The following is a 22,669-nucleotide window of genomic DNA, read 5'->3' on the forward strand; positions in this document are numbered from 1 at the left end:
AAAGTGATTAATAAAAAATAAAAAATACTATTTATGCAGTAAAATGCTAAAAAATAATAGCTTAAAATTATAAAAATATTATTCTAATATAAATAATATAATAAATATAATTATGTATAGAATTTAGGCTATTCTTGCAAAAATTGTGTAAATAGGTAAAATGCAAATGTAATCATATGCAATTAAGTAAAAATATTGTAAAATATATATGTGTGTGTAAATGATAAATTTGGATGATAAAATAATTTAAGGGGTAATTAATGCATATTCAAGTAATTAAAATGCAAGAAAACCGATTTTAAAGCTTTAAAAATTATAGAAAATACTTATATAACTCTTGTAAATTAAGTAATGATGCAAAATGATATTTTGAAAATACATATACTATTAAAAATAATATGAGGACAAAATTGGGTATCAACAGGAATGACAGGCTGTAGACGTGTTGACACCCCTATGGATCCGAATTCTAAACTTTTACCATGACGGGGGGAGCCTCTTAGCGATCCTACAAGATATAGGCGGTTGGTTGGTAAATTAAATTACCTCATAGTGACTAGACCTGACATTTCCTTTCCTGTGAGTGTGATATGTCAGTTCCTGGATTCTCCATGTAATAGTCATTGGGATGCAGTTGTCCGCATTCTTCGATATATAAAATCAGCTCCAGGCAAAGGATTATTGTTTGAAGATCGAGGTCATGAGCGGATTATTGGGTACTCAGATGCGGACTGGGGAAGATCACCTTTTGATAGACGTTCTACGTCTGGATATTGTATTTTAGTAGGAGGTAATTTGGTATCTTGGAAGTGCAAGAAACAAAATGTGGTTGCTCGGTCTAGTGCAGAAGCAGAATATCGAGCAATGACAGTGGCAACATATGAGCTAGTTTGGATCAAACATGTGCTTAATGAGTTGAAATTTGGTGATATTGGCAAGATGGAACTTATGTGTGATAATCAAGTTTCCCTTCATATTGCATCAAATCCGGTGTTCCATGAGAGAACTAAACACATTGAGATTGACTGTCATTCTGTTAGAGAAAAGATACTCTGAGGAGATATTGCTACAAAGTTTGTGAAGTCAAATAATCAACTTGCAGACATTTTCACCAAGTCCCTCACTGGTCCTCGTATTAGTTACATATGTAACAAGGCCGGTATATATAATTTGTATGCACCAGCTTCAGGGGGAGTGTTAGATAGTTAATATGTAATTAGTCTGAGTCCCATATTGAACATGAGTAGGATCTGTATTATGTGTAGTTACAAATAGGGGTCATTATATTATAACTAATTGATCAATATAGATTTTCTCCTGTGCATTCTCACAAAGAGAATATTCCAAATGAACATAAATCACATATTTCAAACCAATAACAATTCAATAAACCTCAAGAACCTTAATGTACAAGTATGTCAACAAACCTCAAAATGATATTCAATATCTCAAGAATAACGGTCGTATCGATGTATTTATGATTAAGTATAGTAACGACCAAATTTAGCACATCAATAATTTTACAAAAAGTTCGTCAAATTTTAATCAGGTTATTATAAGCTAGATCACGGTTTCTAGCATTTAACTTCATATTTATATTAATCTAGAAGTCAAGTAATACACGGAACAAGAAGGTCACATAATCTTACAAGTCACAAATAATCGTATAATCTAGCCCCAAGCATGATTAATCCTGGCACATGCATATACGCTTGTCACCTCATATATGTATCACCCCGATATGTAGCAAATAATGCCAATTAGTAGGAAAAAATCTCCCAACAAAGTTAAGCAAGACACTTACCTCAAACAAGCCAAATCGATACACTAGAAGCGTCATCCTGCTCAAATCGACCTCCGAACGACTATCTTTAATCAAATACTCAAAGTCAACTAAAAAGTCAAACCCGAGCTCGTACCTCAGAACTCGACAAAACTCATAAAAATCCGACAATACATTCAATTACGAGTACAACCATAATCCGACTCTGAATCGATGTTCAAAACCCAAAAATCACTTCAGGAAAGTTTAGACAAAACACCCCAATTTCTCTTTAAAATTCATAATCCAAATGCCAAAATCAAAGATAGATTCATGAAATATAATCAAAACCAAGTAGAAAACACTTACCCCAATCTATGTGGTGAAAATCGCCTCCAAAATCGCCCAAATTCGAGCTCCCCAACTCAAAATGTAATAATATAACTCAAGGGTCCGAATTAGAATACTTATATACACTGCTTAGGGGTACCCTTCACGAACGTGGAACAAGCCTCGCGTTCGTGAAGCAAAAACTCACACTGCCACACTTTACTATACGCGTTCGCGGAAACACTCTCGCGAACGTGATAAAGCAAACTACTAGACTTCCGTGATCGCGGTCAAACAATCGCGAACGCGATGAAGAACCCATCAAGACTGACTAGCACCACTCAACACTACGCGAACACGTAGTCATGGTCGCGAATGCGAAGACTTAAAACCTCAACCAGTGCGAACGCAATCTCTGAAGCGCTAACGCGAAGAACAAACATCAAACAACCCCTCATTGCACTACGCGATCACGACTCAACCTTCGCGAACGCGAAGAAGACCAGAACCAGCATTACTAACATGACCCAAAATGATTTGAAACCCGTCCAAAACACACCCAATCCCCTCAAGACCCCGTCAGAACATATCAACTAGTCTCAAAATATGACACGAACCTACTCGAGGCCTCAAATCATACATAACCCCATCAAAACCAGGAATCGAACCTCAAATCGAACTTAATGAACTTTTAAATTTTCAACTTCCAAAACTCGTGTCGAACCATATTAAATCAACTCTGAATGACCTCAAATTTTGCACATAAGTTTCAAATGACGTAATGAATCTATTCTAACTCCCGGAACAACAATCCGAACCAGATATCATCAAAGTCAACTCCCGGTCAAACCTATGAACATTCCAAAACTCCAAACGGAAAAAGGCCAAATATACCTATGTACTTTTAGAAAAGGTTTAAATGTATCCCTCGTTATACTTTGAGTCCAAATATATCTCTGTCGTTATACCATTAGTTCAAATATACCTCTTTCCGTTATGTTTGTCCAAAGTGGACATTCAATCCTATGTGGCACTGACATTTGATGAGGTGGAAGCCACATGGCTTGCCACCTCAGCGCCCCTAACCCATTTTACCCCTCATATTTGTTTTCACTACTAAAATTTCCTTTCCCTCCACCACTATGGCCACCATTACCGCTACCATAAAAAATATTATATTTTAAATTTTAGTCTTTTATATATAGATTAAGGGCGTTGAGGTGGCATGCCATGTGGCATCCACCTTATCAAATATTAGTGCCACGTATGATTGGATGTCCACCTTGGACAAACTTAATAGAAGAGGGGTATATTTGAACCAATCCAAGTATATTTGGACCCAAAGTATATATGAAGGGTGTATTTAAACCTTTTCTCATAGTACAGGGGTATATTTGGCCTTTTTCGAACTCTAAATTGCCGACTTTCGCCAAATTTTGCCGAAATCTTCTAGAAACATCCAAATGCAAATTCGGGCATACGCCCAAGTCCAAAATCACTATCCAGACCTAACGGAACCATCAAAACTCCGATCTGAGGTCAAATACATGAAAGTCAAAGTTGATCAACTCTTCAAACCTAAGACTTTTAACATGAGATTCATTCTTCCAAATCCATCTCGAGGCACCTGAAACCAAAACCGATGATTCTCACAAGTTATAATATATCATCTGAAGCTACTCAAGATTTCAAACCAGTGGCGAAGCTAGAACCTTTCCCAAGAGTATTCAAATTTGAAAGAAGTGAAAAAATATCCCGACAAATGGTGTTCAATATGTGTTATATACATCTAAAATATAATATTTTACATATATACACAATGTAATTTTTTGATGAAGGGTGGTCAGTTGACCACCCTTGTGACCATATGGCTTCGCCACTGTTTTAAACAGCCGAACGAAATGCAAATACTCAAAACGACCGATCGGATCGTTACGGATCAAAAACTAGAATATGAGAGAGTCATTGCCTTCTGCAAGACATGTAAACTATAAGGACATAACTTGTTAAAAGTGTAATTTCTTATTTCGGGTGTGTAACTTCGTGACTTATAGAGATCTAGAATGATCCTATTTGCGCAAATCACCTAAGTTTAAGTGTGTAGTCGAAAGTTCAGAACAAAATAAGAGGTATCTATGTATTATATCAAAATTATAAAATATTTAAGGGATGAAGTTAGTTTTCAAGTAAAACATTTGTAGTATATTATTTCCATCAAAAACTCCTTATACATTAGAACGTACTCAACTGGCAAATTTTAAAAAATAATGGGGAAGAGGTGGATAAAAGAATAAAAGAAATGGGGCCTTGTGATTGTTTGCATTCGCAGCAACGTTGCGCAACCATCGCCCAATCCCATTGATGGTGACGTTGTAACGAAACACCTAATTCAATCTTCATAAACCTATGATCATTATATGACTACGACATTATAATTGTAAAAAAAACAAATATTCCTCATGTACATCATATACAATACACGCACATAAATGAATTGTAAAGTTTTGTATTCATATTAGGGGGTCGTTCTCACTGTTGTGCCCTATATATTGGATTTGGGGGGACCCAATTTTTCTTGTTCATTGATATGAGCTTCCCAGGTTTACAAAAAGATGCCTCCTTTTTTATTCTTTACGTTGAGCATTAGCTGCAAAATTGCAATTCACCAGCTTTTGATCATGCATGTTGCATGGAAATAAATAGGTAATGCTTTGTGGATATTCTCACAATTGATTCACTTTTATGGTCCTATTTTGTTGTGGGGTTTCCTTAGAAAGTGTTAATTCTATATTTTACTTGCTTTAAATGGGTAAAATTCTACATTGCAAGGACAAAATCTTGGATTTTCTCTACCTTTTCTTGATTTGGGTGTCTGGTTGTGGATATTATTTTCTGGCTGCCTTCTTTAGAAAATTTGATTTTTTCTTAACTCTGATATAAGGGTCTGTGCAGTGTGTGAGGGATTGTTCTTGTGAATTAGCTAAAGGAGAAAACTTGTCAGCTGGATTCTGCTTTAGACCTGAAACTGAATTCTAGGTAGTGGGGAAGATTTGATTTCATGCGAAAGCTTGAACGTTTTGTTGGGAGTGGAGTGGAAATGCTGTCTGTATAGTATGAGCGAATTGGTTGGCGAATTTGGATACTGTAGATAAATTTTGGATTAAGAGGAAGCAGTTTATTGCATATTAGAATGTTGGTTTTATGAAATAAGTTAGCAAGTCTGCAGTTTTCTTGGAATTCTTGGTGGACTGCTCTTTCATTGATGTTTACAAATATTGAAAATTGTATAGGAATTTTAGTAAATGTAACCAGCTTAGATGGTGGTGAGATGTTAAACCATTTCTCCACCTCCAAGTTATAGACTTTGGAATTCCACTAACTGCCTTCAGTTCACTGCATTGTTTGTGACCTCTCCTCCATCCTTACCCGCAAAATCCCCTCCAACAAATGCAACATCTTCATGCCGGAAGTCACTGTCCTCCAACAAATGTAACATAGCCTCTTCTAGCCTTATCACCAACATTAATCACTAATGGCTTCTCCACCACCTCCTGAAGCGTCTACTCCTCCAATCGATGTCTCACCTCCAACCTTTAGTCCTCCACCTACACCTTCTGGCCCACCGGCTAGCTCATCACCACCTCCATCTTCTACTCCGCCGGCTAGTTCACCACCACCTCCATCTTCTACTCCGCCTCCTAGTTCACCACCACCTCCACCTTCTAGTCCGCCACCTAGTTCACCACCACCTCCAGAACCTGATCCACCACCTGTCTCACCTCCACCTGTACCAACTCCTTCTCCTCCTGCAAGTTCACCTCCATCACCGTCATCACCTCCCCCTACATTGTCACCTCCGCCACCCGTACAGAATCCAGAACCTCCTCCAGCTCCAAAATCACTCACAAATTCATCTCCACCACAATCTCCGGAACCTCCGAAAGGTTCATCACCTTCACCACCTTCACCACCTTCCCCCCCTTCACCGCCTTCACCATCTTCATCCAACTCACCTTCAAATTCACCTCCATCCCCAACATCTAAGCCATCAGAAAATCCACCTCCTTCCCCAGCCTAAGGCCCTCCTAAAGATTCACCACCTTCACCAGCTACATTAACTCCCAGTACCTCACCATCTTCTGATTCCCCTTCAGACTCATCACCGCCAACATTTGTGATACAAGTATCACCACCTCCATCCTTTAACGGTACACAACCTTCTCTTGCTCTTCCTTCATCACCAGTTCCTTCAGGTGATGTTAGTAACCATAGTTCCGGAAACCATCCAGCAGAAAGCTCAAAGTCTGCTGGTGGTAGTGGCAATGGTACTGCAGGGACAGTTTCCATCGGCATCGTACTTGTTCTTCTATTGGTTGGTCTCATCGCAGCAGCTGGATGGTGTATACGGAAGCGAAAGAAGAAGAATTCTGGCTATAATATTGGTAATGTCAAGACAATCTCTGTGTGCTCCACTCCAAAATCAGGTAAATTTTCAGAAACTATCAAATAATTCCTTTCAGTTTGTTATTCAGTGTTGCAAGAAAGATCAATGTACTATTGGTAGTTGAGACCTTTCAAGTGAATTCTTAGAAGATGTGAAAGTTGTGTACAGAGTCTGCTTTATTGAAGGTCGAGGAATCAACACCTGAGATAAATGGAACTGGCTCCAATTTCCTCGGTTCTCCAGGGGACCCTTGTGGATTCAGCAGTTCAAAGACCTGGTTTACGTATCAAGAACTAATTGAGGCCACGAACGATTCTTCAGCACAGAATCTACTAGGGAAGGGTGGATTTGGTTCTGTATACAAAGGATGTCTAGCAGATGGAAGATATGTAGCAGTAAAGCAGCTAAATATTGGTGGGAGCCAGGGGGAACGAGAATTCAGAGCTGAAGTTGAAATCATTAGTCGGATACACCATCGTCATTTGGTTTCACTTGTAGGTTATTGCATTTCAGAGAAGAATCGCCTCCTTGTTTATGACTATGTTCCCAATAATACCCTTTACTTCCATCTTCATGGTAAACTTAACATTTGTAGATTTAATTATTTCAATTATTATGTGTGGTCACTAAAGCTAGCTGTTGATACTTGCAATTTACAGCACAAGGGAGGCCTGTCATGAATTGGACAACACGTGTTAAAATTGCTGTTGGCGCAGCTCGTGGAATAGCTTATCTGCATGAAGATTGTAATAGTGTTCTCTTCCCTTTATCCTTATGAGTTATCCATGTTTTATTCACTTCATTTCTCCATTTTGAACAGACCTCCCCCTACTTAAAAAAAAAAAGAGAAAGTAAAGTTAAAACATTTACCACAACAGGAAAGCTGATTGCAGTTGATATTTTCTACACCTATTTGTATGCTTATTATTTTTTAATGATCCCTAAAGCTGTCGCAGAATCATGGAGAGCAATTTAATCTCCCCAATCACCTTCCTCTTATTCCCCCTAAAAGCGGACTTTAGTAAAAGGAAAATAGAAAGAGAGAGAAAAGGAAGCATGTAATTATTTTCAGCTCAATAGAAGTAGAAGGCCTTGCAGTTACCATTTCCTTTTTGTGATGTAATTGTTGAAGACATAATTAAGTAACTAAAAGTGTGTTCTCTCTAACTGCTTAAGCTTTTAGATGAGACGGCCACACACTTCAACATGGTATCAGAGTAGACATAGGTCCTGAGTTCGAGTTTCACCGCCAATTATCAAAAAAATTCCACGTGCTTGGCTCATCACAAAAGAATCAAGTCCGCACGTGAAGGGGTGTGTTGAAGACATAATTAAGTAACTAAAAGTATGCTCTCTCTAACCGCTTAAGTTTTTAAATAAGACGGTTACACACAGTAGTGATATTACTTATGCACTTTAAAATTTAGGTCTGAGGTCATTATGTAATTGTTGGTATGATTGTGGAATAGCATATCTGCACGAAGATTGTAATTAGTGATCTGTTCCTTAATCCTTTTGAGTTATCCGTGTTTATCTTAACTTCATGTCGTTTCTGGTTGAACAAAATATGTCTCCTTTTACCTTCCCCCGAAAGTTAAAGAGAGAAAGACAGGTTGAAAACATTACCATATGGGGGAATCTGATTGCAATATGAGATTGTGTGTTCCTATTTGTCATCACTTACGGTTTATTTTATTGATCCCTACTCCACTAGTTGAACAACTGTGATAGGTTAATGGAAGCAACCTAAGCTACTCCAAAGCCAAGATTCTCCTATTATCCTTATAAGAGGACTTGAAGTAAAAAGAGAAAACGGAACATATAAATAGTGTAAGCTCAATGGAAGTAGCAAGATCTTTTTGTTGGAATTTTCCTTTTTGTAATGTAATGCTATAACTTATGCAATTTGCAATTGTGTCCTCAAGGTTTTATTCATCTCGTATATTACCTCGATTATATAAACATTTTGCACCATGAAATAACATTCCTGAGTAGGAATATTTTAATCCACGAGCACACAGTCTCCTTGAACATGCTGAGTATATCTTTCACGCTAAAGTGACATCATCAGGCTTTGCGGTAGTAGTGCGTAATATGCTTCTGGATTTGCCAATAGTCCCATGACAAGCATCTGAGTAAAACTTCACTGGTCGAGTTCTTATGTTATACTGTTAAATTGAAGAGTTAAAGAAACTCAACTGGACGAAGTTACTATATTTTTGTGATCATGAATGCTCATTTCCTTCATTCTAGTTACTTGAGCTACTGCAGGCACACTTTAACGATGTCATAATGCGAGTGCGGTGCTCCAATTCGTCTTTAATTATAGTTCAAGTATGATACTCTGTTTTTTGGTTTTAACTTATTCTTTGGTGTGGGTGACAGGCTGTCCTCGTATTATTCACAGAGACATTAAGTCATCGAACATTCTTTTGGATAATAACTTTGAGGCTCGGGTATGTCTAAGTCTTTCTTTTTTCCTTTTTTTTTCCAGGGGTATGTCTAAGTCCTCAAACTCCTATATTTACATTCTTTGTCTTGCGAGCTGGCCCTTTACAATTAATTTATTTTCTCTAGGTTTCTGATTTTGGACTGGCTAAATTAGCTCAGGATGCAGAAAGTCATATCACAACACGTGTCGTGGGAACATTTGGGTATGTTTCAGTGCCAACATTTGCATTAAGTTGGAAGCATACGAATTACTATATTATATTGAACTCCATCTTTTTCAATTGCCCATATTTATTCTAATTCCTTAGATTGAACTCAGATACATGGCTCCTGAATATGCATCGACCGGAAAGCTGACTGAAAAATCTGATGTATATTCCTTTGGGGTTGTGCTTCTGGAGCTAATTACTGGAAGGAAGCCAGTGGATACATCTCAGCCTTCAGGGCAGGAGAATCTGGTTGAGTGGGTATGTTTCTAGCCAACCTGTCCTTATTTTCATGAGGCCTCTTTTATTACCGTTTGTTAGAAATATTTATATTGGTCATTTATCCAACCTAAAGGCTATAAACTTGCATATCCGCATGCAGGCAGTATGTCGTACTATTTTAGTCCCATTTAGCTCGGGGATAACCTCTACATTTTATTTGAGTCAGGATTTGGTTGTTCCTCCTGTCATTTCCCCACACTGCACAAGAACTTGGTAGCTAATGTTTGAAGAAACCACCATTTGCTACTGTACAGTAGGTCTCTTGTATGTCTTCTAGTGAAGTTCCTTTTCTTTATTTTACCCTTTTCTACCACACGGCTTGGCCTTCCTGAGAAGAATGTGATTGTGATGCTGTAAGCCTAGATAAAGATTATCAATTGATGAGAAACATGGAAATATTAGGTACTAGAGAGCACAGGAGCCTTTTATTTGTCATGAAAAGATTATACCTATAATATCCTATTGGTTGATCATTCGAACTACCTGAATGACTTCTCAATTTTGATACTAAAGTATCCTAAAGCTTTTTTGGTGGAGTCAAAAGCTTTTCATCTTTGGATGGGTTCTGAATTATGTCAGGTATTCTCGTTGTAAGAGCTCTGTATTTTCATGGCAGATAGTGATCTTGTCTTTCTTAATGTTTATACGATAGAAAAACTCATATGGCAATTTCGAAGGAGACACACCTTAGAGTTTAAACATAATGATTCCACTCTGAACTGTGTTTTTTTTAGGGGAATAATCTTGTGCAATAGTCGGCATCTTATGTTTACCATATTTCTCTTAGAAAGAGTGTATTGGGGCTTACCAGGGGAACTTGGATTTCATATAATGGACTTGTTAAGTGATTGATAAGGGAAACATGAGATATGATGGAGTCGAAATAGACCAAGAAGACTTTTGGTATCCAGAGTCTAAAGAGGTGAGAGACTGGCTGTTGTAGGATATTGGCACTGGAACTTTGTACCAGCTTATGTGGAACTTGCACAATGGTTAGTTTGGTTGGATGCTAACTGAGACATGTTAGGTGCTTGCATGGTTTTTTAAGGATTCATTTGTATCCTTGGATCTAAATGCATGATTATTCTTGTGCACACCAAAGTTTATCTCACATATCAAGCTTGTTACCTAGAAGGCTAGAACACTGAAATCCACTATTGATTATCCATTTCATTAGGTATAGCCTTGAAATAGTTTATGCATTCCAGAGTCTTGTATGATATACCTTTTACCCAGCATAAGAGTTCAAGTTTTATACATCTTAGTTGAAAAGAATTAAGAATCCACATTAATGGATGTCATCTATAGTTTTATCTGATTTTATGGATTTATTTCGTAGTTTAATGTGGGTTTTAGGAAACTGTTATTTAGTCATCCATTAGTTATTGTTCTAATCAATTGTATGCCATGCTTTATTTTGATAAGCATGATGACTAATCAAAAAGCATATCTTTTAGTAGCATCTTGAAAAATATTATGATATGGGGCACCAAAAGCGCATTTACCGTCTTGATAATAGAAAATTTCCAAATGATTACATTTCATTTGCTGAACCAACTATTCCTCAACGTAATTCATTAGAAAATTAAATTCAAGAGTTGAGAGTTGTTCTTGGTGAGATTCAGCCAAACTTTTGCCGAATGTTAAACCAGCTTAAACGATCATTTATGTCTCATGTCATGGACTTCTAGAAAGAATAAAACCTCGAGCTTTAATGTGAACAGTCCCAGAAATTCAACTTCTCCTCAAATGGAATTTCACTGCTACTTCATTTTCTTTTTCTTTTTCTTTTTCATTTTCCTTTTTTTTTCGTTAAGATTTGACAGTCATATATTTTGAAGGAGAAGTCTCTTGTGCCAAGATTAATTATCTTGGAGCAATTTAGCAGCAAGGTTGAATCTGACCAAAAGACGGTATCTAAACCCAACATGATTATCTTCGTTAGTTAAATCATTTTGTTGTCAAGTATTTCATACACAATGAGGGCTGTCTGCACTGATATCTGAAAAGCAGATTTTCTGCTCTTATGTGTCTCATAGAGGATATGGTCTTCATTTTTATGTTTTGTGATGCATTTGTTTACCCGAAAAATCGGATAACGTTGAATTTATGTATGGTTCTAAGGGTAAGTAGATTCCTTTGATCTGAATATAACAATACACCTATTTATGAGGTAAAATAGGAAATGATGAACAAAGATACTTAGTGAGCTTTAGAAAGGTAAACACCATGAATTCTTTATCCCACAGAAGATGTCTTCTATTACAATCTATTTTTCCTTTTATAGCCAAGGATCACTACTTTATCATTAGCAGCGTAATGGAAAAATATTACTAGTGGAGGACCCATGATGGTGTGTCTCCTCCTTAATTCCCGCCAAGATTCTCTCCTTTAGTGCGGTTGTAACAACTTTTGTCTGTGAGCTCGATACAGACTCGAGCTCGGTGTCGGATCGGAACCTTGGTCTTGGTTTCGAGCTTGGTGATCGATGTTCGGGACCAGTACCGGTCGACATTACCTTGGTCGATTCGGACGCCCCAAGCTCGACGCCCCCGTCTCAGAATTCGATCGGGTTCTCCATGAAGATACCCCTTGACTGAGATGCCATCCTCGATCGATTTTCATGATCGAGGACCGGTTTTAACCGTATACAGATAGCCCCCTCGTTTCTTGGAAAGGAGATGACGAGAAACGATATGATTTCCCTATGGTTCGTGAAGAAAGGGTTGAGCTCGATCAGCAGGTGAGCCTCGTTCTGTTAAAGTATGGATTCGACTCGACTGTGGAAGTTAACCCTTCGTTGTCTCAGTTGCAGCAAAAAATCGAGAAGATCGGGCTACTCCGAGAGGAGGCCGATCAAATTCGGGCCGAATGCAACCGGTGGAAGGAGACTATTGACCGTCTGGCAGCGGAGAAAGAAACCATCTTAACAAAGTTATTATCAGCCGACGTTCAGCTTCGAAACGTCAAGCAAAAAGTGTCGGTTCAGGCTAAGAAAATTGATGAGCTTGAGATACGATTTGCTGAGGCTAAGGCGGAGGTTGAGTCGTCGAAAGTTTTGGCGGATAAGTCTATTGCTGTATATCGAGCTGATGCTGAGGCCGCTCAGGTGGAGGCCCGGGAAGCTGCGAAGATTGCCGATGCTCGAGCTCATTGTGTTGCCGAACTTGTTAAGTGTAGATCTCGGAGGCAGACCCTCGAGGAGATACATGCTCGAGGTTTCGACCTTATCGATGAGGTAAGAAAGGCAAAAGAGCTTGAAGCAGAGGCTGAAGCCTTGGCTTCTGATGATGATGACGATGACGGTAGCAAAAGCGGGTCCGAGGGTGGGGAAGACCCCGACCCAGAATCTTAGAGTCTAACTCTCCATATCTGTAAATTAATTACGTAGGCAATTTTATATATATAACAAGGTCGATTTTGATCGATCAGATTTGGAGTGACGTTTTGCTTGTTGAGTTGATGATAGTGTGGTGGTTAACGTAAACCCTGAGTAAACGCAGCTTTTTCAATGTTTCAAACTTGATTGGGCCCTCGTTCAAACTCGGTAGCCCGTAGGTTTTAACATTCGAACTCGATATAGAAGTAGCCCGTGGGCTTTAATATTCGAGGGTTTATTTCGAACTCGAGATAATGTGGTAGCCCGTAAGCTTAATATTCGAGTGATTATTTCGAACTTGAGAAAATGCGGAAGCTCGTAGGCTTAATATTCGAGTGATTATTTCAAACTCGATGTTGAAGTAGCCCGTAGGCTCAACGGTCGACTGAGTATTTCGAACTCGATATAAGAGTAGCCCGTGGGCTTTAATATTCGAGTGTTTATTTCGAACTCGAGATAATGTGGTAGCCCGTAGGCTTAATATTCGAGTGATTATTTCGAACTCGATGTTGAAGTAGCCCGTAGGCTCAACGGTCGACTCAGTATTTCGAACTCGATATAGAAGTAGCCCGTGGGCTTAATATTCGAGTGTTTATTTCGAACTCGATATGCCCGCAGGTTGGTTGCATAATAAATCTCAAGTCATTGTACATCTGTATTAGCATGGTTTATTTTGACCATTTTGGCTCTTACAATTTTTCCTCTAAGGGTCGAAAGCCTCGGATACTGTTTTAAAAGCGCAGCACAATCGATGGTTGCCTCATTAAAAACCTTACCGCAAATACCCATTTGGGAAAAAACCGGTCTAAGAAAAAAAGAGTGCAACACGTGCTTTTGAGTAATAGAATACTTCTGTTCTTTGTTCGAACTTCTGTGCGGGATAGTTGAATGAATATGGGAAAGGTCGGACTTTAGCAGTAGTACCGTTTTAGATGTGATACATTCCAACTGCTTGATAGCTGTTTGCCGTTTATGATGCCGAGCCTGTACGATCCTTTCCCAAAGTTTTCGAGCACCTGGTATGGTCCTTCCCAATTTGGTCCTAGTTTTCCTTCGTTTGGATTGCGAGTATTGATGGTGACTTTCCTTAACACCAAGTCCCCTGGCTTGAAGTGGCGAAGTTTAGTTCTTCGATTGTAATACCTTTCGATTCGTTGCTTTTGTGCGGCCAACCTGATGAGGGCAGCTTCCCGTCCTTCATCCGATAATTCAAGGCTGGTATTCATGGCCTCGTTATTTGATTCTTCCGTCGTGAATCAAAATCTGGGACTAGGCTCTCCGACTTCGACTGGTATCAATGCCTCAGAGCTATATACTAAGGAGAATGGGGTCGCCCCTGTACTGGATTTCGATGTTGTTCGGTATGCCCAAAGGACTTCGGGCAGGATTTCTCTCCATTTTCCCTTAGCGTCATTCAATCTCTTCTTCAGGTTTTGAAGAATAGTTTTGTTTGTTGATTCGGCTTGTCCGTTTCCGCTTGGGTGGTATGGGGTTGCTAGTATCCTTCTTATTTTGTGGTCTTTGAAGAATTTTGTGATTTTGTTGCCAATGAATTGCTTCCCATTATCACATACTATTTCGGATGGTATCCCGAATCGGCAGATGATATGATCCCACAAAAAGTCGATAACCTCTTTTTCTCTTACTTTCTCGAACGCCTGCGCTTCAACCCATTTAGAAAAATAGTTAGTCATAAACAAAATAAATCTGGCTTTACCTGGGGTCGATGGTAGGGGGCCGGCGATGTCCATTCCCCACTTCATGAATGGCCATGGGGATAGGACCGAGTGAAGTTGTTCTCCGGGCTGATGGATCATTGGAGCAAACCTTTGACATTTATCGCATTTTCGAACAAATTCTTTTGCGTCTTTACCCATATCGATCCAATAATACCCTGCTCTGATCACTTTTAGAACTAACATATCGGCACCGGGGTGATTGCCACAAGTGCCCTCGTGTACTTCCCGGAGGATGTAATTGGTATCTCCCGGACCTATGCATACCGCCATCGGTCCATCGAATGTTCTTCGATATAACGCTCCGTCCGCAGTCAAACTAAATCGAGCAGCTTTAGTTCGAAGGGTCCTGGATTCTTTGTGGTCTGAAGGGAGCTTTCTGTTTTTTAAGTATTCAATATACTTGTTTCTCCAATACCAGGTTAAGCTAGTAGAATTTATTTCGGCGTGCCCTTCTTCGATTACAGATCTTGAAAGTTGAACGACAGTTTCCGAGTTCAAATCATTCACCTCTACCGATGATCCCAAATTAGCAAGCGCATCGGCCTCGTTATTCTGTTCTCGTGGAACATGTCGTAGACTCCATTGTTTGAAATGGTTCAAAGTAATAAGCAGTTTGTCCAAATACCTTTGCATTCTGCCTTCTCGGACTTCGAAGGTTTTGTTTACTTGACTCACCACCAGTAAAGAGTCGCAATTGGCCTCAACGACCTCCGCTCCCAAATTTCTAACTAGCTCGAGACCTGTAATTATGGCTTCATACTCGGCCTCGTTGTTAGTTAACCTGATAGTTTTAATAGCTTGCCTAATAATGTTACCCGTGGGAGATTTTAAAACTATGCCTAGCCCGGACCCCTTTACGTTCGAAGCTCCGTCCGTAAAGAGGATCCATGCCCTCGTCGATAAATTTGATTTTAACAGTAATTCTTTTTCGACTTCGGGTACGAGGGTCGGTGTGAAATCGGCCACGAAATCTGCTAAAATTTGGGACTTGATGGCCGTTCGAGGTCGATATTCGATATCATACCCACTGAGTTCGATGGCCCATTTGGCCAATCGGCCCGATAGTTCAGGCCTATGTAAAATACTACGAAGTGGGCAGGTTGTTAATACGCTTATGGGGTGGCATTGGAAGTACAGTCGTAACTTCCTAGAGGCACTAATCAACGCAAGCGCTAATTTTTCCAAGTGCAGATATCTAGTTTCCGCTTCCCCCAAGGTCCGACTTACGTAGTAAACAGGAAATTGCGTACCTTCCTCTTCTCGAACAAGGACACTGCTTATGGCGACTTCTGATACCGCCAAGTATAGGTAAAGTCTTTCGTCGGTTTTTGGAGTGTGCAGTAGTGGTGGGTTCGATAGATATCTTTTCAGTTCTTGTAACGCTAGTTGGCATTCCGGTGTCCAAGCGAAGTCGTTCTTCTTTTTTAGGAGAGAGAAAAATTTGTGGCTCCGATCTTATGATCTCGAAATGAATCGGCCTAAGGCTGCTATTCTTCCTGTTAACCTTTGCACAGCTTTCACGCTGTTCACGATGGTGATGTCTTCAATGGCCTTGATTTTGTCTGGGTTAATCTCGATTCCCCGATTTGACACCATGAAGCCGAGGAACTTACCCGAGCCGACTCCGAAAGCACATTTTTCGAGGTTGAGCCTCATGTTGTATTTCCTCAGAATATCGAATGTTTCCTGCAAATGGGTCAAATGGTCCTCTACGCGCAGGGACTTGACTAGCATGTCATCAATATATACTTCCATTGATTTACCTATTTGTTCTTCGAACATTCTATTTACTAGACGTTGATAGGTAGCTCCTGCATGTTTTAGCCCGAAGGGCATTACGTTATAACAATATGTTCCATATCTGGTTACAAACGAAGTCTTTTTCTGGTCTTCCGGGTTCATCTGGATTTGGTTATACCCGGAATAGGCATCGATAAAAGTGAGGATCTCGTGGCCGGCTGTGGCATCGATCAAGTGATCGATGTTGGGCAGTGGATAAGAATCTTTGGGGCATGCTTTGTTCAAGTCCTTGTAGTCTATACACATTCTAAGTTTGTTTCCTTTTTTAGGTACTACGACCACATTGGACAACCATTCAGGGTATTTTACCTCTCTAATGGATCCTATTTTGAGCAGTTTAGTTACCTCATCTTTTATGAATGCGTACTTCACCTCCGATTGGGGTCTTCTTTTTTGCTTCACCGGTCTGAATCTAGGGGACACACTTAGTCGATGTGTCGTTATGTCCGGCGGGATTCCTGTTATATCTAAATGGGACCAAGCAAAGCAATCGATGTTATCGATAAGAAATTGAATGATTTTCTTCCTGAGTTCGGGGCTCAAACCTCTTCCCAGGTATACCTTACGTTCGGGCCAATGTTCGATCAAAATGATTTGCTCCAATTCCTCAATAGTTGATTTGGTGGCATCGGAGTCATCGGGGGTCACGAGGGATCGAGGGATCCACTGATCATTATCTTCTTCGATGCCCTGCTTATCTGGCTGGGTCGAGTCCGATGTCTTTGGTTGCTATTTGGCGTTCCGGTCTTCGACTGTGCCTCCTTTTGAACCCGATCCATTCACCGGCGAAGACGAAGATGTTGGTTTCACCTCCTCGACGGAGAACATTTCCTTTGCGGCTGGTTGTTCTCCGTACACTATTTTGACACCTGTCGGTGTTAGGAATTTGAGGACCCAGTGTAGGGTCGAAGGTACCGCTTTCATGTTGTGGATCCACGGCCTTCCGAAAAGGGCGTTATATCTCATATCGCCTTCGATCACGTGAAACTTTGTTTCCTGAATTGTTCCGGCGACGTTTATCGGTAGGGTTATCTCGCCTTTGGTGGTTTCGCATGCCATATTGAATCCATTTAAAACCAAAGTTGCGGACACGACCCGGTTTTGTAGGCTGAGCTGTTGTACGACCTTCGATCTGATGATATTGGCCGAGCTACCTGGATCAATTAACACACGCTTAATTTTAATTTTATTCACGAGTATGGATATTACTAGTGCATCGTTATGGGGTTGGATGATTCCCTCTGCGTCTTCATCATTGAACGATAAAGTCCCTGAGGGAGTGTAATCTTGAATTCGAGATCGCTTTTCCCTCACAATCGACGTTTTAACGCGTTTGAGCATAGGTTCCTGAGGGGTATCGACGCCGCCGATGATTATGTGAATGATGTGTTGTGGTTCTTCTTCCTTGTTTTGCTTGCCGAAGTTCTTGTTTTTAAAATGGTTCTTTGCCCTATCACTCAAAAATTCCCTAAGGTGCCCTTTGTTGAACAAGCGGGCTACTTCCTCTCTTAATTGTCTGCATTCTTCTGTTTTGTGACCATGGGTGCCATGATACTCGCATATTTGATTGGGATTTCTTTGGGCCGTATCGGTCTGCATTGGTCGAGGCCATCTGGTATCTTTGATGCGTCCGATAGCCGATACGATGGCGGATACATCGATGTTGAAGTTATATTCCGATAATCGAGGAACTTCTATAGGATCTGCATATTTATCAAAGCCTCTCTTGCTCATAAGTCCCCGAGAATTTTTCCCTTGTTCGAGCCTGCGGTTATTCCTAACTGTCTCATGTGCCAAACCGTGGTTCACCCGATCTGTGAAGTACGGCTGGTATCGATCTCTGTTTGACCTTTGTTCTCTGTTGGTTTCCTTCAGAATTTTAGTGGTTGCGCGGTTCTGACGCGTGGGTTCATACGGAAATCCCAATTGATCATCTTCGACCCTGATTTTCGATTGATACCGATTGTGTATATCCGCCCAAGTTATTGCAGGGTATTCGATCAAGCTTTGTTTCAGTCGACGTGACGCTGTCCAACTCAGTCCGTTCAACCCTTGGGTGAAAGTTTGTACGGCCCAGTCGTCTGTGACTCGTGGAAAATCCATGCGTTCCATTTAAAACCGGGATACGAATTCCCTCAGTATTTTGTCACCCCTTTGTTTTACTTTGAATAGATCCGATTTCCTCGTTGCGACCTTTATGGCACCAGCATGCGCTTTTACGAACGAATCTGCTAACATGGCAAAAGAATCGATAGAATTTGGTGGCAGGTTGTGATACCAGATCATTGCTCCTTTTGCGAGGGTCTCTCCGAATTTTTTCAATAATACGGACTCGATCTCATCGTCTTCCAATCGTTGCCTTTGATGGCACATGTATAGGAGGTGAGATGTTCGTTAGGATCGGTCGTACCGTTATATTTGGGAATTGCGGGCATGCGGAACTTTTTTGGGATCGGTTTCGGGACCGCGCTTGATGGAAAAGGCTTTTGTATGAACTTCTTCGAATCAAGCCCTTTCATCATGGGCGGAGCCCCCGGGATCTGATCAATCCTAGCATCATACGTTTCGAATTTTTTGTCGTTGGCTTCGACTCGTTTTGTGAGTTCCTCGAGCAGTTTAGCAATTTCAGGAGCGGCTCCTCATTCTCGCTCGTTCGATTTCATTGTGTCGGGCTCCGCTCTGGGGATTACTTATCGAAGAAGTGGATTGGAGTTTGGATTACTTTGCATATGAGTTTGGCTCTGCAACTGAGCTATCGCTACTTGTTGGGCTTGTAGCATTTCGAAAATCATACGCAAGCTGACCCCGATTTTTCCCGTGCTGTGGGTGTCTCGGGCTATGGGTCGAGCACCACCCTGAACGCTTATTTCCTGCTCGGAACGCTGATTCGCTTCTAGAGCTATTCGCGAATTGATATCTACTGGTACTTCGGCTTGAATTTTGGGTTCCTCGATTCGAGCCTCGTTGCCGTTGTTGGGTAGCCTCTCGGCCATGGGCACCAAGTTGTTGGTTTCATCCTGAAGGCCAGCTTCGAGGTCGATTGGCAGAGCCATTGCTGGTATGAAGTTGCAAGCTGGAGTGTACTGTATATTTGTATCAAATTATCATTTGTTATCCTTAGCCCCACGGTGGGCGCCAAACTGTTTACCCGAAAAATCGGATAACGTTGAATTTATGTATGGTTCTAAGGGTAAGTAAATTCCTTTGATCTGAATATAACAATACACCTATTTATGAGGTAAAATAGGAAATGATGAACAAAAATACTTAGTGAGCTTTAGAAAGGTAAACACCATGAATTCTTTATCCCACAGAAGATGTCTTCTATTACAATCTATTTTTCCTTTTATAGCCAAGGATCACTACTTTATCATTAGCAGCGTAATGGAAAAATATTACTAGTGGAGGACCCATGATGGTGTGTCTCCTCCTTAATTCCCGCCAAGATTCTCTCCTTTAGTGCGGTTGTAACAACTTTTGTCTGTGAGCTCGATACAGACTCGAGCTCGGTGTCGGATCGGAACCTTGGTCTTGGTTTCGAGCTTGGTGATCGATGTTCGGGACCAGTACCGGTCGACGTTACCTTGGTCGATTTGGACGCCCCAAGCTCGACGCCCCCGTCTCCGAATTCGATCGGGTTCTCCATGAAGATACCCCTTGACTGAGATGCCATCATCGATCGATTTTCATGATCGAGGACCGATTTTAACCGTATACAGCATTTAATTTCAGTTTGCCCTGAGTATCAGTTCACTAATACTACTTTCCTCTGATTTTATATGACAGTATTTGAATAGACATAGAGTTTAAGTTGTTCATTTAACTTGTATATTATATTGGTGGTAGTGGAAGAAAATATTGAAGTAACAAGTGAAAAGTTAATTTGATAGAGAAAACATCTCATCAAATTAAGTTTAAAATTTTAATAGCTGAGTTAATTTGAATTCTCGAGAGCTGTAGAAGCATTACTCCCTCTGTCTTATTTTACGTGGCAACTTTTCTTTTTAGCGTATCCTAAACAGAATGACATATTTTCATATTCAGAAAAAATTTAATTTTAAAGTTCTCACTTTATCCTTAATGAGCGGATTTATAGTCATACAGATGTCTATGGCTTATTTTAGACTATAAGTTTCAAAAGACTTTTCTTTTCCTTGTTAAACTCCACGCCTGATCAAACAGTCTTATAAAATGGGACGGAGGGAGTATAGAATATATGTATTAATAAAATAATGTCAAACATTTTAGAATGCCCCAAGATGAAGACCCAAAATGAAGAGAGACTCTCATATAATTGAGATGGAGGGTGTATCAATCTTTTTCTGCACCCAAAACATTGAGTCTATAGTTGCTTTTGTTTTTTTGCAACAATAAAACAGCTCGCCAAGTTATGCTTTGATTTCATTGATCCTCTAATGTTAGAAAACGGAAAAACCAATAGCAATAGCAAAGGGAAACTAGTATCTTTTACGATAATGTTGAGCGTGTGACTTCCATTTACTCTGCTTTTTTTTTTCTTTGATCTCTTTAGTTTCTTTTCTCATCAGTCTACTTCCAATAGCCAGTTAAAAAAGCTTTTAGGGCCATAACAAATATATTTATCTTTTCTAAGGAAGCATGGCAATATTCTTCTGATGTGTCAGAAGAAGATTTTCATTCTTTTGATTAGAACTGAAAACCGGTACTAATTACCTCTGCTAAACTTGAATTCGGCATAAAATGATTTTGTAATTGAATCACTCACAAAAAAGTTATATAATACGGTGACTTGATCTTCTTGTCTTCCAGGCTCGACCTTTGCTTAGTCAGGCACTTGAAAAAGAGGAATTTGATCAGTTGGCAGATCCGCGCCTTGAGAAGAACTACGTTGGCAGTGAGATTTTTCGAATGATTGAGGCTGCTGCATCTTGTGTGCGCCACTCAGCTTCAAAGAGACCAGCAATGGGACAGGTAACACTTGTTCCATTTTATTGAATGAAAACCTATGCCAGAAACGCCCTTAAGACATCTCGTGATTGGCATTTATATTCCGATCATACTTATGCTTCGCAGATCATGAGAGCTTTTGATGGTATGGCTATACATGATCTTTCAAACGGGATGAAAGTTGGTGAAAGTGCAATACATGGCTCTGCACTACAATCTGCAGAAATAAGTTGGTTTAGGAAGGTGGCATTCGGTAATCAAGATTTTAGTACAAACTTTTTCAGTCAAAGTAATCAAAATAGTAGAGAGTCGGGTGAACATAGTTAGAGGATCTATACAATAAAAGGTCTTATTTGGAAGCCGCGTTTGCATCTGCTGATACATCAGAGGTACCTTAACGTAGCAGTTAATGTTTTCTGCTGTAAGTAGCTACAAAGAAAATGCAGACAGAATGCTGCCTAATGTGGAGGTCTATGGCATAAGCTTTAGATCACTTACAATGTCGTGTTGTAAGACAAAAAGGTCACTCGCAGAAGCTTAGAACTAATATAGAAGTATAGAGGATCTACAGAACAAAATGGCTCATTGAAGCTGTTGTATGTATCTGTTTACATATCAAAGGTACCTTAGCTTAGAGATACCTTACCTTTCATACTAGTACTAGTCCCGTTTGGCTGGCATACATGAGTGTTAATTTTTCGTTTGTAAGTAGCTCGTAATTTGTTTTTTGTGATCACTAATAGTATTTCTTTCAAAGTTTGTACAATTTTCTTTTTTCTTCAAAATGGCTGGAATAGAAGTAATGAAAGTTTTTAAAAATAAAGTTGGACAATTTCTCGATTTATGCATGTCATCTTTTCGCAGGTGTGTGCTAATCTTCTCTGTATCATTCTAATTTTATCGGATGTGCCCGATGGGATGAGTGGAAGTTTTTCGGTTTTGCAAAAACTGAAATACTCTCTCTTATGGTGTTTGGTTGAAAAACAATTTCCAAAAAGCTTTTCAAGACTTAAAAGTAAAATGGCAGACTTCTTACAACTTTAGCACCCCCAATCCCCATATAAGCTATCTCCAGGAAACAAAATAGAACCAAGAAAATAAAACCAGCAATAAATTACACTACTAGAAAATGGCTATTTTCCGACTGTCAAAACGGTTGGAAATCGGTCAGAAAAAGTTAATTTCCGACTACATTGCGATTGAATTATCGTGGTCGTAAAATAGCTGGTCTGAAATAATTTGCGACTGAATCGGTCCGTAATTTGCGACTACCGCAGTCGGAAAGACAAAAAGGAAAACTACTAATAAATGTCAACTGTCCGACTGACGCGGTCGTAAATAATTTAAATT

General features: G+C 39.9%; 1 non-coding gene and 1 pseudogene across 1 annotated transcript; one reads left to right on the forward strand and one right to left on the reverse strand.

Annotated features, from left to right (window-relative positions):
• The first annotated feature begins 4,539 nt into the window (after window positions 1-4,539).
• LOC107802650 (proline-rich receptor-like protein kinase PERK8) lies at window positions 4,540-22,142 on the forward strand (annotated as a pseudogene).
• On the reverse strand, window positions 22,138-22,239 carry LOC142167621 (U6 spliceosomal RNA). Its single transcript, XR_012697714.1, has one exon. It is a non-coding gene; the product is annotated as a U6 spliceosomal RNA (small nuclear RNA).
• Between the last annotated feature and the right edge of the window lie 430 nt (window positions 22,240-22,669).

This window comes from Nicotiana tabacum, chromosome 12, assembly GCF_000715075.1.
Source record: "Nicotiana tabacum cultivar K326 chromosome 12, ASM71507v2, whole genome shotgun sequence".
NCBI lineage: Eukaryota > Viridiplantae > Streptophyta > Magnoliopsida > Solanales > Solanaceae > Nicotiana > Nicotiana tabacum.